The sequence below is a fragment of the Geospiza fortis genome, unplaced genomic scaffold (assembly GCF_000277835.1).
Source record: "Geospiza fortis unplaced genomic scaffold, GeoFor_1.0 scaffold425, whole genome shotgun sequence".
Lineage (NCBI taxonomy): Eukaryota > Metazoa > Chordata > Aves > Passeriformes > Thraupidae > Geospiza > Geospiza fortis.
In genome coordinates, this window is record NW_005054387.1 from 2820075 (window position 1) to 2820435 (window position 361).

Sequence of the window (361 nt, forward strand, 5' to 3'; positions counted from 1 at the left end):
GCCGTGTCCGAGGGGCTGGAGCGAGCTGGAGGGCGAGCTCCGAGCTGACCTTGCCCCTGAGCCGGGATGCCCCCAGCAGGCGCACAGGGAGTGCGCTGGGCGGGCTCCGCAGGAGCGTCCCACCACCAGCCCCATTTTGGCACCTTGCAGAGCACAGGTGGTCCTGCCCTTTTCCATTCCCTGACCCAATTTTTGCTGGGATGTGCTGGTGCCTGTGGTGCCACGCCTTGGGGTGCAGCCCCACGGCTCCGTGCCCCAGTGATCCCCGCGGTCACACCGATCCCACCCCTATCCCCATCCCTCAGCAGCCGGCGAGGGGAAGGACCCCCGCAAACCCCAGCTTCCCCCTCAGGGCAATGCC